This window comes from Helianthus annuus, chromosome 14 (genome assembly GCF_002127325.2).
Source record: "Helianthus annuus cultivar XRQ/B chromosome 14, HanXRQr2.0-SUNRISE, whole genome shotgun sequence".
NCBI lineage: Eukaryota > Viridiplantae > Streptophyta > Magnoliopsida > Asterales > Asteraceae > Helianthus > Helianthus annuus.
Genome location: NC_035446.2, coordinates 72,687,672 through 72,703,054, shown reverse-complemented (window position 1 = coordinate 72,703,054; position 15,383 = coordinate 72,687,672). Strand labels below are relative to the sequence as shown.

Here is a 15,383-nt window from a genome sequence, read left to right as displayed (position 1 = left end):
AAAAAAAGACCATGCATACAACATACAAGGAGATAAAAAAGAAACGAAATTTAATTTGAAGAGTAAAGAACCTAATTTATTTAACTTGCAAATTAGGCTATTGGGTGTGGAGGAGGGTAGTTCTCAAAGGATAATCCGCCACGTAGGCGACCACGTCAGCAGGTGTGGGGGATTAGCCAAAAGAGATGGACCTAGGGTGTGGTGATGGACCTCAATATATGTAACAACCCTCAAAAAGGACATAAACGAATCATAATCGAGACTCCGAACACGTACAACGGGAACCAGCATGAGAAACAAAGAAACCAGGACCTTGGTCTCGTCGCGCTACGCGACGAAGATAGAAGTGTACGGTCGCGTGACGCGACACCTAGTTGATCGCCAGAAGACACGTGGCAACCACGTGGCATGCCTACATGGTGACTCTTGACACCTAAGCCCTAGCTCACCAGGTCGCGCGGCGCGACGGTGATGGACGAGAATGGTCGCATGACGCAACGTGGTTGATCCATAGCTATAAATTGGACGTGAATTGAAGCATTTAGACTCGTTCAAATTTCTTTCTTTCGCTATCTCGTTCTACTACCTTCTTAATACCAACTAGCCGAAGCCCTAAAACTCTGCTCCATAATCAGCTTGTTAACCCGGATCACTGGTACGATACACTGTCCGATTGATCTGAAACCCATCAATGGATGTCAAAGTGCTGCCAGGACAATGCTATCCTTTGTTAACTAAGTTGGGGTTTTGATCTCGTGATTATCGTTAAAGTTTGAATTGGGTTAATACACTAATACGTTTTGCATTATGTGTTTATTAGGAACCCAAGCTTAATACTAGGAGGCTGTAATAATCAAAACCCTAAATCTACAAAATGAGTCATTCTATTTTATTAAATGCTTTCAAAACCCCAAATGTTTTCCAAGTTGTATTTACAGCGATTAAACTTTTGTATTCTGAAATTACTGCTGGTATGTGGGGTTTTGTATACAGTACTAGTCCAGCATTGCTATTGGACAAAGAGTTAGCCAATAGTAATATGACCACAGTCATAGGAACTGCCACCGTGACAAATACTAATTTGAGTAATTGAAAGATATAAACAAATGTAAAAGCCCTTAATGATGTAATTATAACATCATGTCTTTTTATACAAATGAATGAACTCAGCAGTATTTTTCACTGATAAAATGTTTTTAAACGCGTTTCAGGTGACTTATTGTGAAAGTAATGGAACATGCTATGAAGCACTGAAGGCTTAAATAAAGTGGCTATGTTATCAGAATAAAGAAAAGGAAATTTGTTTTGTCAAAATAGGGTTTATCCCTATAAAAACCTTTGTTTGTAATATGGGTTTTACCTAGTTGTTTAATATTAAAAATTTGGTGTTTTACAACTCTGAAATTTTCCTAACTACGATCCTGATGAAATTTTTCGCTGCGAATTTAATAAACACCGGTACCACTGCTGTATCTGCTCACGGCTCCCGCCCAGCGTGGGGTTGGGGTTGTGACTATATATATATATATATATATATATATATATATATATATATATATATATATATATATATATATATATATATATATATATATATATATATATATATATATATATATATATAGGGAGGGGCTTATGCGAGAACCACCCTTATTGTGAGAACATTGAGAACCAATGTGAACACAACCTAAAATAGCTAAAAAAACTTAAAAAAAACCTAACCCCCACCCCCCCCCAAAGCTAAATGCTAAAAACTAAAACCCCAAAAAAACCTAAACACCCCCCCCCCCCCAAAACCTAAACCCCCCTCCCCCCCCCCCCCAAGCTAAAATACTAAAAACTAAACCCCCAAAAAACCTAAAGAAAATCTAAATTTTTTTTTTAATATTTTTTATGCTCAAATCGCTACTTTTAGTGGCCAAAATTTTTTTTTTTAAAAAATAAATTTTTTTTTGGCTTCGAAAAGTAGCGATTTTTATATAAAAAATATTAAAATTTTTTTTTTTTTTGTGTGATTTTTAGCTATTTTTAGGCATTTTTGGTGTGTTCACATTGGTTCTCGCGGTTCTCACAATAAGAGGTGGTTCTCGCATGATCTTCTCCCTATATATATATATATATATATATATATATAGAGAGAGAGAGAGAGAGAGAGAAAGTATAATGTACTTCAAGGCTTAACCTACATTAACATACATGACAAAAAATATAACGTGCGTTATTATCATAGAACGTGCGTGATTATAGTCCCATGCGTGATTATGTAGTCCCATGCGTGATTATGTGGTCCCATGCGTGATTATACCCCTGATCCAACGGTTACCATTGTCTCCTACGTGATGTATGATAAGGCTTTTTGTATGTTAACCTTACTCTCTCTCTCTATATATATATATATATATATATAGGGAGAAGATCATGCGAGAACCACCTCTTATTGTGAGAACCGCGAGAACGCATCCTGGCCCAACACGTGGCGCGGGACATGATCAGGGTCTGAGGGGTATTTTTATCTTTTCAGTCTTCTTTTATTTTCCCAACGCGGTATAATATTTTCTGGCGTCTAAGATTTTTTTGGCGTTAATTGTATTTATTAAACTTTTTGGCGTTGAATTAATTGTTTTTGTGTCACATAGATAATTTTTTGGCGTTATAGCGTTTTCTGGTCAATTTTTTGGCATTTTTGTGGCGTTTTGTATAATAATTCACTACGAGTAATTAATATTTTCATAAGTTAACAATAAGACCAAATGTTTTTTTGGCGTTTAGTGAATTTTTTGGCGTTTAATACATTTGACAAGTTGCTTTGCCAGCACCCGTTCTCACAGTTTTCACACTACTAGCGTTTTGGTGTTTGTAGTTTTTGTTATTTTATATAATAATGTATTTTATTTTTAGAGAATTAGATAACAAAACAACAGATAACTTGATAACAAAACAATATAAAATGAAAAAGAAAAAAAATTAAAAAATGGTAATCTAATTTCACTTCCGAATCTTCACTGTCATCAGCTCCTTCTTCTTGAATTTGTTTGGCGTTTTGAACCTTTTGAATACCTTAGCTAGATGCCAACTTTCCTACATAAACCCCGTCTTTTTCAGACGAAGCTGCTTAGTGGCATCCTGTTTTTTTGTGTGATATTCTTGTCTGGTGGCATGTCATTAAAGATCAACTCTTGCTTGATGCTATTTGTAATAATGGAGTCCAAAATAACATTTTACACTTGTATCGATCCCTTTATTCCATGCCTATATTCATCAAGAACAAAGCTCACATGATGGCATATCACTGTCATCAGTCTCTTTTTCTTGAATATTTGTCCATCTCAATTAGCAAAATATTATTGAGATAACCCCCTCAGAAGAAGAATCCATTCAGTGAAAGCTTTGCCATCTGTGGTTATTTTAACTAACATTATTTGGCGTTTTAAAGTGAGTGGTTTCTAAAGGATATGACGTTTGTTTTTCTGGGTGTGATCAATTTCATTGTGTATAGACCCCTCTCTTATAGGAGTTTTTTGGCGTGAAGTTTAGGCGAGAATTTTTTATTGTAATAAATGATAGTAATAAAGTAACCGTCTTTTCAGTTACTGTTTTTGTATTTACTGTTTTGATCAGCTTTTATCAGTTTTATAGGTGATAGACGTCCCATCTTCTAAGATTGGCGTTTTTTTTTAAATGGCGTTATGCAAACCAAGATGACAAAATACAATAACGGAGAAAATAAAATATTAAGCAGGAAAAATATCTTTTGTTATTATTGGCGTTTTTTGAGGAATAACCTTTTTAGTATTTTTTTGGCGTTTTGCTAATAAAGAGAGAAATATATCATTTAATTATCTTAAAAAAGAAGAAGATTACGCAGAAGAAAAAAAATAGGAAAAAAATTAAAAGCCTTCGTCAGAAGGTACTTTATCCGAAAAGTATCCATCACTTGCGTCATCTTCTTCCTCGGAGTCTTCATCTGGATCTTCATCCATGTCATCACCTTCACCTTCATCAGCTTCTTGTTCCTGAAGATTCTGAAGCCTCCACTTGAACATGTCTTGCATTAACTCCAATTTTGAGTCCATTTCTGTGTTCGTACAAGTGGCGTTATGCAATTCTTCCATAAAATCAAGACCCTGCTTTGTCATGATGTTTTCAAGCCAGTAGACTTCCTGCTCTCTGTTGTCGTATGTAACGGTCACCATGTCTGTTTCATCATCAAAACGCCATGATGTCATGACAGGGTCCGGCTTCACATCTGCTTTGATTGGTCCAAATTTCCTGGTTAATGCTTTCATAAGCATATGTGTTTCATGGCATTCATTGTCTAGAGCGATGCCAAGGGATAAGATACCTATTAGACAGAACAATCATACTATATATTAGGCCTGATTACAGAACAATCATACTATATATTAGGCCTGATTATGTTCCCTTGATTATGTTATATTAGCTGTCTATGATTAGGTCTAGCGTGTCTATATATATCTCAGTTTCCATTGTATTCAGCAGTACAATCACAATCACAATTCAATACACAAAACATCTGTTTTTTATGGTATCAGAGCCTAGGGTTTCTCCTAGCTCTACTGCCGCCAATTCTATTGTTGCCTCACTCATCATCGGAAAACAAGTCCGACCTCACCAGCAGAAAACAACTGCCGACAAACCCTAGCCTCTCATCCTTCTGTTCGATCATAATTCTGTTTGATCAGTCCTATTCTGTTCAATATAATTCTGCTTTGATAAAACCCTAAACACAAATGGCAACGATAGAGCCTTTCTCCTCCACTGATAAAACCACACACAACTCTCACAAGTTTGGCTTCACCCTCACCTCGACCAACTATGGCTATTGGAAGGCCATGATCCAACCGTTTCTAACTACAAACAGCCTGTTCGGCTATGTTGATGGAACTATATCATGTCCAGATTCACAGATCCAACCGCCTGTTATCACTGGGAAAGAAACAACAACAGTTGCTTCTGTTGTTAACCCTAGTTACATGGCTTGGGTGTCCAATGATGCCCACGTACGTATGCTACTAATGTCAACTATTTCTGAAGCATCGTTTCAGCACGTACAAGGTACTACATCTCGTGATCTTTGGCTAGCCCTTGAACGTGCATATGCACCGCACACTTCTTCACGAGAATTTACTCTTAAAACTCAACTGTTGAAAATACAAATGAAGGGAGATGAAACATCTGCTGCATATCTTGCTAGGGCACAAGAATATGCCACTGCTCTAGCAAATATTGGAGCACCAATGTTGGACAAAGATATTGTCATGCTTGTGGTTGCAGGCCTTCGTGATGAATACAACGGACTTAAACAAAGTTTGCTTGAAAGAGAATTTACAACTGTTTTTTATGAACTCTCCGGCCTTCTGGCCGACCATGAGTTTCTGATCAGAAAAACCGCTCCTGATGTTGGACCAGCTCAAGCCTTTACAGCCTCCACTAACCAAGGTGCATCCCTTCCACTTGACACAATGCAGGCCTTACAACAGCTTGTCTCCAAATTAGGGCTGCAACTCCAGCCGGCCAGAACCTCCTCGCCTTCATCCACTACGAGTTCCTCGGCTTTTTACACAAATCGAGGACGCGGACGTGGAAACAATTACAACACGGGCCGTGGAGGTCGTGGACCTAACTACAATCATAACCGGAATAACCCAGGTCAGTTTAGTTGGGCTTCTAACCAAAATACTGTTTTTGGCACTTGCAACAGATGCGGCATTGGTCATGTTCCTTCTCAATGCCCGAACCGTGACCCATCTACCTTCCAGTCTAGGCAGCGCTCAGCCAATTATGCTGACACTCGATCACAAGCTTCTTCACAATGGCTTCCTGACACTGGCTCAAGCGACCATGTTGCACCGGATATGACAAGTTTTGACTCTGCCGAACCCTACTACGGTGATGATAATCCGCATGTTGGTAATGGTACTCCTCTTCCCATCTTACATATTGGCTCCAAACGATTTTACTCACCTAACAAAACTTTCCAATTAACCAACATCTTACATGTCCCCAAAATCAAGAAAAACCTTCTTTCGGTTCAAAAATTTTGTCACGACAATCATGTCTATTTTGAATTTCACTCTACCTTTTTTGCTGTGAAGGACAAGTCTACACGCACTACCCTCCTCATGGGTCCAAGTGACGGTGGGCTCTACACAATCCATCTTCCCGCAAATCAACAAATTCCTAAAGTTGCTTTTTCAACGACTCGTGCAACGGCTGCTACATGGCATCAAAGATTGGGGCATCCACATTCCCAACTTTTTCACTCTATGATTTCTAAATATTGTTTACCTGTTTCTAATAAAACTTCTGTTTTGCGTTGTGACTCTTGTTCTATTGGGAAATCTACGAAATTACATTTATTATCTTCGGAATACAAAAGTTCACATGTTCTTGATTTAGTGTTTTGTGATGTTTGGGGACCTGCACCTGTCACCTCTTTTGATGGTCACAACTACTTCTTATTATGTGTTGATCATTTCTCAAAATTTATGTGGTTGTTTCCATTAAAACTTAAATCTGATGTCTTTGAAACCTTTAAACAATTCATCACAATGGCCGAAAGACAGTTTTCAACCAAACTAAAAACCGTCCAAACAGATAGGGGTGGGGAGTTTAGGAACCTCTCTACCTTTTTCTCCTCCATTGGCATCATCCATCGCCTATCATGCCCCCATACAAGTGAGCAAAATGGTGTTGTCGAACGACGACACCGTCATGTTGTTGAAACAGGACTCACTCTCATGGCACAATCAAATGTACCTCAACGTTTTTGGCATTTTGCATTCGAGACTGCTGTGTACCTCATAAACCGTATGCCTTCACGATCCAATTACACAGTCTCACCTTTTGAACATCTTTTCAACCGGAAACCAATCTTCTCCTTCCTTCGTGTTTTCGGTTGCCAATGTTACCCCTATCTACGTCCCTACAATCCACACAAGATGGATTTTCGTTCCATTCCATGTATCTTTCTTGGATACAGCACATCTCATCATGGGTATTGATGTGCGTGAAGTGTGTTATATTTTTTAGATATATTTTAAGCCCTTTTACACTTTTAGCCAAGTTTTAAATTTATAAAACACGATATTTACTAACACTAAACACACATATGGGCAAGTACACCCATCGTGGACGTAGTATAGTGTTGGTAAGATACCGAGGTCGTCCAAGGACACAAGAGCTTTTAGTACCGGTTTATCCTCAACGTCTAATCAAATCAAAAAGTTAGAAAAGGTTTTTAAACTAAGAAAATAAAAACTAACTAAATGCTGAAAAATAAAAATAAAATAAAAATAGATAGACAAGATGAATCACTTGGATCCGACTCGTGTATTAGTATAACCTTTGATTATTTTCGCACTTTTGCACTTGTTTAAGAGATTATCTTAGTTATTGTAGTAGGCCCCTCTTTTGAAGGCGACGTTACCCTCAACCCAGTAGTTTGAGTCAGCAAGGATACAATCCTAAAGGGTTGGATTATTGGAAGATAATGAATTAAGTTATTAATGCAAATTGTGGTAGGCCCCGCTTTTGGCGGTGACGTTACCCTCGGCTAAGTAGTCTGAGTCAGCAGGGATACAGTCCTAAATAGCCGGGTTATAGTATTAATAGTAGTTAACTTACGAGGGGGTCAAAGAGTTTGGATCCCCGCCATCCAATACCTATGGGCATTGAAGGAGATCCTACTAAATTTGACCCAGGTCCCTTGCAGGACCTCTAAAAGCTGAACAAGGGCAAGACCCTTACCAAACCGTTCCCTTAACCCCCGACCAGGTAGCCAACATACCTCCATATAGACCGTGGAGATATGAATGGTGAAAATCTTTTATTTTATATAGACAGTAAAATAATGCCAAGACACCACGGACAAACGATAAGGAAAGATCACCTTCAACATAAGCAACTAGTTATTAAATTCATTAATACATAACCAAATAAAAAGTGCAAAAGATTAAAAATAAAAAGTATTATACTAAACACTTGTCTTCACCAAGTGATGTAAGAGACTTAGGCAAACATGGCCTTGATTGTCAAGAACTCTTACGATCAATCTTGGATCCCGAGACGACTCACACACTCTACGATGGACAATGGATGATGGTGGTGGATGATGGTGTTATGGTGGTGGTGGGTGGTGGATGAAGTGTGAGAGAGGTGGTGTGCCAAGGGATGAGTTGGAATGAAACCAAGCACTCCTATTTATAGGCTGAACAGAAGGCTGGACACGGCCCCGTGCCCGTCTGACACTCTCTCTCTTCATTAATTGTAATTCGCAATTACAATTAATGCGCCTGCTGTACTTTCGCCACGCCCCCGTGCTCACTGGACACGGCCACGTGGTGGGCAATAGAAGCTTCTACAGGTTTGTCTTTTCTGCTGCTTCTTGGGCACGACCCCGTGCTGGCTGAGCACGGGGCATGTTCAGGCTTCTGTTTTCTCATCTTTGCTTGGGAGGATGCCGTTGAGGGTTCGGGCAGTCTACTTTTGTTCCTTTTCTTGTATTTATGTTAGAATTAGCCGTCTTTTTGCTTCTTTTGTGAATTTGAGCTCATTTAATCCTGAAAATACAAAAGGAAGACAAAAACACTCTTTTTCCAACATTAGTACTTAAAAAGGGTTAGTTTTATGCCTCATTTGATGTAATTTATATGTTGTATTTTACACACATCAAATACCCCCACACTTGAACTTTTGCTTGTCCTCAAGCAAAACTCTTTAAATGTGGCTTACACTCCCAAATGGAATGGGTAGAAGAGAAGGTTTTTGGCTTGTCATAGAGTGTCGGGAATCCAAGATTTTTTTTGGGTTTTATTTTTATTTATTTACAATCCTATTCGTTATGATTTATTTAGAACGTTTCATAAGATAAATTACTTATTTGGGCATAACATGCCTTTTAAAATTTAATTTATATACAAGTTCACATAACTCACGGGAGAAATCACTCAACACTCGGCCGAAGGTGTATTTTTTTAGTGAATCACTCGAGAGCGGCATGGAACTTACGCCTACCATAGGCTTCCCAAGCAATCAATCCTCCTCCTTTTTAACTTTATACCTTTGTAAATATCAAGAGGACTTTTTGGGTGAAGGATTAGGCTTGGGCTAAAGGTGGATGGTTGGGTTAGTGGTTAGTAAAAGGGCGAAAAACGTAAAAAGCGTCGGTTTTCGTAAAACACTTTGTTTTTAGTGACTTTTTATTTTGAAGTATTTCTACAAACAAGCTTTTGTTTGCATAGCTTTGTTTGTTTTTAACTTCATCATTTTTTTTTCATCACATAAAAGAACGAGCTTGCGAAAAACCGAGCTTGTTACTAAAATAAAGGGTGAAAAATAAAAAGGGTTTTTGGTGGGTAAAAAGGGTTTAGGGTAAAGAAACGAAAGGTTTAGGCTCAAAGGGGTTAACTAGGGGGATTTTGGGTAGATGGTAAAAAAAATGAAAAATAATGGTGTAGAAAGAAAAATGGTTAGTCCTAATGCCTTTATCATTTACTTACTTGGGCTTAAGTTGGTAAGGACCGGGAATGAATCGTCGTGGCAAGTTCTAGAGTTGTAAGAACCAAGCGGCTATTCACACAAGAAACGAAAAATGAGCATTTAGTCTAAGGATGTAAATTTGTATGCTCAATAAAGGCTCAAAACTCACTTTTGTGGGAATGGGTTTTTAATGTGATCAAGTATATATAATCAAATTTTAACTAGACTTGTTATGCCGTTTCATAATTTTCTTATGTTGGTTCTTGTTATCATGATGCTCTCGGTTGTAAAATTTGTAAAAATATAACCTTATTAATCTTAGGATTTCTAACTTAAACTTTAGACAAGTAAAAAAATGAAAATTTTTGAAAAAAATTTGGGGTGTTTAGCGGTTCCAATAGAGTTTTGTGTAAGGCTTGTTGTTAGGACTTGCAAAATTTCAAGGTGTTAGCTTCCCCCCCCCCCCCACACTTAAATTACACATTGTCCTTAATGTGTCCCAAAAATAAATTTTTAGGTTGATTGGATGTGTAATGTGGTGTTAAAAAGCAAAGATTTATGTTACTGGCAGTCTAGACACGGCCCCGTGGGGACCGGACACGGCCCCGTGTTCAGGTGCCAGTAACAAAAATTAAAGAAATGAGACAGAAGCCTGGACACGGGGGCGTGTCTGGTGAATACGACCCGTGTCCAGTTACCTGAACTGGGCGTTTTTCTGCAGGTGGCTCAGCACGGGGCCGTGTTGGTTGAGCACGGCCCGTGTTGAGCCTTCTGTAATGGAGATTTGTGTCGGGTTGCTTCGTTCTTTGTGCATGAGGCCATTTTTCTCGTTCCCTTTTTCATCCTTTAGCACCGTGAGTGTGTTTTATTCCTGCAAATTAAAACTAAAAGATTAAACTAAACTAAGGATAGTTCCGCGGAATGCCTCCGTGGCGCGCCACGTTTATAAGGGTCCTTGGCTAGACTCAATGTGAGGTTATATATTTTCTGAGTGGGATGCTTGGCGTCCCATGTTACACCGTCGGAGAGCAGCATCCAAACTCGAATCAATAACCTTCATGTAGTTGACCGGGTCGTCGTCCTCTATTCTCTTCCCAACTCCGAATTTTACTTCATCATCCCCATACCTCAAGGTGATTGTTCCGTCATTCATATCTACCACCGCTTGTGCGGTGGCAAGAAATGGTCTCCCTAGTATGAGGGGGACCTCGGTGTCTTCCTCCATATCGAGTATGACAAAGTCGGCTGGGTAGACGAATTTGCTTACCTTTACCAAGACATTTTCAATGACACCTTGCGGGAATTTGATGGATCGATCAGCAAGTTGTATGCTCATTTTTGTAGGACTCGTTGTTCCTAGGCCGAGTCTTTTAAACATTGATGAGGGCATGAGGTTAATGCTAGCCCCTAGGTCGGCTAGTGCATTACGAATGGGGGACTCCCCGATTGAGCAGGGAATCGTGAAGCTTCCGGGATCGATTTTCTTTTGGGGAGGTTTATTGAGTACGAGGGCAGAGCATTCTTCGCCTAATTTAACCAATTGCAAAGTTTCAATTTTCTTTTTATGAGTGAGGAAGTCCCTCATGAACTTAGAGTATTTGGGCGTTTGGGTTAGGACATCAATAAAAGGAATATTGACATGCAATTGTTTTAGTAGACTTTCGAACTTCGCGAATTGCTCATTGGTCTTTTGACGAATTAACCTACCGGGGTACGGAACTCGAGGAACCTTGGTAGGCTCTGGTGACGGAGGGGAGTTCTTCTCCTGCAGAGGTGGGGGTACCATTTCTTCTGTCGGCGGCGGCGCTTCTGCAGGCCCCACGGTGCGGTTTCGTAGCGTGATGAGATGAACTTGCGCTTTTGGGTTTGTTTCGGTATTGCTAGTTAATGCGCCTTGTGGTCTCTCGGCAAAATTTTGAGCTATTTGATTTAATTGTTTTTCTATGTTTTGAATACTAGCTTGTTGATTTCTAAAATTTGATTCTAATTGTAGAAATCTTTCCGAGTTTTTCTTTTCAGTGTCGGAGATGAGGCGAGATACAGTATCTTCAAGCCTTTCTCGTCCACTTTGTTGTTGAGTGAAATTTTGTGACTCATTTCTTGGTTGTTGAAAGTTTGTTCGTTGGGTTTGTTGGTTACTACTATTGCCGGGTTCTCTCCAACCAAGGTTTGGGTGGTTTCGCCATCCTTGGTTGTAAGTGCCCGTTGGAGGACCCGACGGCCTAGGTCTATTATCAATGTAGCTTACCGATTCCTGTTGATCGTCCGTTTCTTTCATACAACTCCAATTTTCATGTGGCCCACCATACCCTTCACAAGCCATAACCGAGACTGTTTTTGTCATTTCTAACTTTTTTATTTTTGAAGAAAGGGCCTCGATTTGGGCTTGTAAAGAAGCGCTTTCATCGACCTTATGGGCGCCCGGGGCAATAGATTTATTGCCTCGGGGGGTGTGCCATTGAAAATTGGTTTGAGCAATTTCCTCAATTTGGTTATATATTTCATGCGGGCGTCGATTACCTAAAAGTCCCCCGGAGCTAGAATCAAGTGTCTGCCTTGTGTGTGGCAACAGTCCATTATAGAAAGTGGATACTTGTTGCCATATCGCAAGGCCATGATGTGGACACTTGCGTAATAGTTCCTTGAACCTTTCCCAAGTTTCATATAAGGATTCCCCGTCCTCTTGTGAATATGTATTAATTTCAGTCATTAATTTAGCCGTTTTAGCGGGAGGGAAATACTTATATAGAAATTTTTGGGCTAGTTCATCCCAGGTGTTTACCGATCCAGCTGGGAGGGCGTTGAGCCAAGCTTTCGCTCGGTCTTTTAGTGAGAAAGGAAACATTCGGAGGCGGATGGCGTCATTTGATGCTCCATTGATCCGAAAGGTATCACATATTTCTAAGAAATTAGTAATATGTAGATGGGGATCCTCGTCCGCAAGCCCATGGAAGGTTGCGGAGTTTTGGAGCATTTGTATCAAATGCGGCCGAAGTTCGAAGTTATTGGCTTCAATATTCGGAGCATTGATAGCGGCGCCTAGGTTACCTACGGTGGGTCGTAGATAATCCATGAGGGTACGTTGGTCCGCCATTGGAGGTGGATCACCCAAAACTTTCTCTTGGTTTTTAGCTTTTAATCTTTTTCTGAGAAAGCGTTCGGGTTCTTCTAGAGGTTCTTTTATGTCCTTATTAGAACTGGAGCTCATACACTATGTAGGATTGGCGTCGGGTTCCAAGTCTTGCAATAAAAACAGAAAAGAAGGCTGGTCAGAAGGTTCACTACGGCCCCGTGTTCAGCGAACACGGCCCGTGGTCGGAGTTACAGTGATTGTTTTCCAGATCCCAGTTACTGGGAGTTGGACACGGCCCCGTGTTGCACCGACACGGCCCCGTGGTCAGCTCTCTGTAACTTGGAAAACTAAAAACTGTCAGTAACAATGCTGGGCACGGCCCGTGTCCGACCAGGCACGGCCCGTGCTGAGCTCTACAGAAGCTGAAAAATTATGAAAAATCCTAAAAATTTAAAAGAAAAATAAAAATATGATTAGGCCGTTGATTCCTAACTTTCTTAAAATCCTTGTGTCCCCGGCAGCGGCGCCAAAAACTTGATGTGCGTGAAGTGTGTTATATTTTTGATATATATTTTAAGCCCTTTTACACTTTTAGCCAAGTTTTAAATTTATAAAACACGATATTTACTAACACTAAACACACATATGGGCAAGTGCACCCATCGTGGACGTAGTATAGTGTTGGTAAGATACCGAGGTCGTCCAAGGACACAAGAGCTTTTAGTACCGGTTTATCCTCAACGTCTAATCAAATCAAAAAGTTAGAAAAGGTTTTTAAACTAAGAAAATAAAAACTAACTAAATGCTGAAAAATAAAAATAAAATAAAAACAGATAGACAAGATGAATCACTTGGATCCGACTCGTGTATTAGTATAACCTTTGATTATTTTCGCACTTTTGCACTTGTTTAAGAGATTATCTTAGTTATTGTAGTAGGCCCCTCTTTTGAAAGCGATGTTACCCTCAACCCAGTAGTTTGAGTCAGCAAGGATACAATCCTAAAGGGTTGGATTATTGGAAGATAATGAATTAAGTTATTAATGCAAATTGTGGTAGGCCCCGCTTTTGGCGGTGACATTACCCTCGGCTAAGTAGTCTGAGTCAGCAGGGATACAGTCCTAAATAGCCGGGTTATAGTATTAATAGTAGTTAACTTATGAGGGAGTCAAAGAGTTTGGATCCCCGCCATCCAATACCTATGGGCATTAAAGGAGATCCTACTAAATTTGACCCAGGTCCCTTGCAGGACCTCTAAACGCTGAACAAGGGCAAGACCCTTACCAAACCGTTCCCTTAACCCCCGACCAGGTAGCCAACATACCTCCATATAGACCGTGGAGATATGAATGGTGAAAATCTTTTATTTTATATAGACAGTAAAATAATGCCAAGACACCACGGACAAACGATAAGGAAAGATCACCTTCAACATAAGCAACTAGTTATTAAAGTCATTAATACAAAACCAAATAAAAAGTGCAAAAGATTAAAAATAAAAAGTATTATACTAAACACTTGTCTTCACCAAGTGATGTAAGAGACTTAGACAAACATAGCCTTGATTGTCAAGAACTCTTACGATCAATCTTGGATCCCGAGACGACTCACACACTCTACGATGGACAATGGATGATGGTGGTGGATGATGGTGTTATGGTGGTGGTGGGTGGTGGATGAAGTGTGAGAGAGGTGGTGTGCCAAGGGATGAGTTGGAATGAAACCAAGCACTCCTATTTATAGGCTGAACAGAAGGCTGGGCACGGCCCCGTGCCCGTCTGACATACTCTCTCTTCATTAATTGTAATTCGCAATTACAATTAATGCGCCTGCTGTACTTTCGCCACGCCCCCGTGCTCACTGGACACGGCCCTGTGGTAGGCAATAGAAGCTTCTACAGGTTTGTCTTTTCTGCTGCTTCTTGGGCACGACCCCGTGCTGGCTGAGCACGGGGCGTGTTCAGGCTTCTGTTTTCTCTTTTTTGCTTGGGAGGATGCCGTTGAGGGTTCGGGCAGTCTACTTTTGTTCCTTTTCTTGTATTTATGTTAGAATTAGCTGTCTTTTTGCTTCTTTTGTGAATTTAAGCTCATTTAATCCTGAAAATACAAAAGGAAGACAAAAACACTTTTTTTCCAACATTAGTACTTAAAAAGGGTTAGTTTTATGCCTCATTTGATGTAATTTATATGTTGCATTTTACACACATCAGTATCGTTGCTTTGACCCTGTCTCCGAACGCATATACATTGCCTGTCATGTTCGTTTTAATGAGATTTCTTTCCCCTTCTCAGTTCAACCTTCTGATCCTTCAACATCATCACAACCTGATCCCAGCCCATATATATCTTCCTACCCTACCGTCCCATCCATCTATCTTGACTCTACTACACAACAACCTCCATCTCCTCCTGTCGAACACCACCCTACATCTCCCATTTCTGAACATCCTCCACCTCCATCCCAAACTTACTCTCGCCAACCCACCACACGTTCTTCCACTTCTGCCTATGAGAAGTACTCTCAAACCCATACCTTACAACCAGACATCGATACACAAACAACACCTTTACAACCCGAGCCCACAACCACTCCTAACCAACCGCACCCTCCACTAGCCCACACCATGGCTCAACCACCCCACCGCCCACGCCCATCCCATTTGAGACAAAACCCAAAGCAATCCAAACCATACATTCCTTCCTCCTTTCATACTACTCCAGCCCCATCTACCACTGAACCTACAACCTTCGCCATTGCCAACACAGACTCTCACTGGCGTAGGGCTATGGCAGATGAATACTCGGCTCTTC

At 40.1% G+C, this 15,383-nt stretch overlaps 1 non-coding gene across 1 annotated transcript; it reads left to right on the top strand.

The window, feature by feature from the left end:
* Window positions 1-12,110: 12,110 nt before the first annotated feature.
* LOC118486885 lies at window positions 12,111-12,217 on the top strand. Its single transcript, XR_004880051.1, has one exon. It is a non-coding gene; the product is annotated as a small nucleolar RNA R71 (small nucleolar RNA).
* Window positions 12,218-15,383: the final 3,166 nt, after the last annotated feature.